This window comes from Sinocyclocheilus grahami, unplaced genomic scaffold (genome assembly GCF_001515645.1).
Source record: "Sinocyclocheilus grahami isolate Dianchi unplaced genomic scaffold, SAMN03320097.WGS_v1.1 scaffold2522.1, whole genome shotgun sequence".
NCBI lineage: Eukaryota > Metazoa > Chordata > Actinopteri > Cypriniformes > Cyprinidae > Sinocyclocheilus > Sinocyclocheilus grahami.
The window spans coordinates 13,477-13,741 of NW_015507701.1; the positions used below are offsets into that span (position 1 = coordinate 13,477).

At 58.1% G+C, this 265-nt stretch overlaps 1 protein-coding gene across 1 annotated transcript in view; it reads left to right on the forward strand.

Annotated features, from left to right (window-relative positions):
• Positions 1 to 265, forward strand: part of dtwd2 (DTW domain containing 2) — a 5,318-nt gene that overhangs the window by 3,255 nt on the left and 1,798 nt on the right. The gene's annotated exons all lie outside the window — the stretch shown is intronic.

A 265-nucleotide genomic window follows, 5' to 3' on the forward strand; every position in this document is an offset into this window, starting at 1 on the left:
GCACACACACACACACACACACTCGCTCGCTCACACACGCTCACACTCACTCGCGCGCACACACACACTCTCGCTCGCTCGCTCACACACACACGCTCACTCGCTCACACACACTCTCACTCGCTCACACACACTCACACATGCTCACACTCACTCGCGCACACACACACACACACACACTCGCTCGCTCACACTCACTCGCGCGCACACACACACACACACTCGCTCGCTCACACTCTCACACTCACACACACACACACTCACT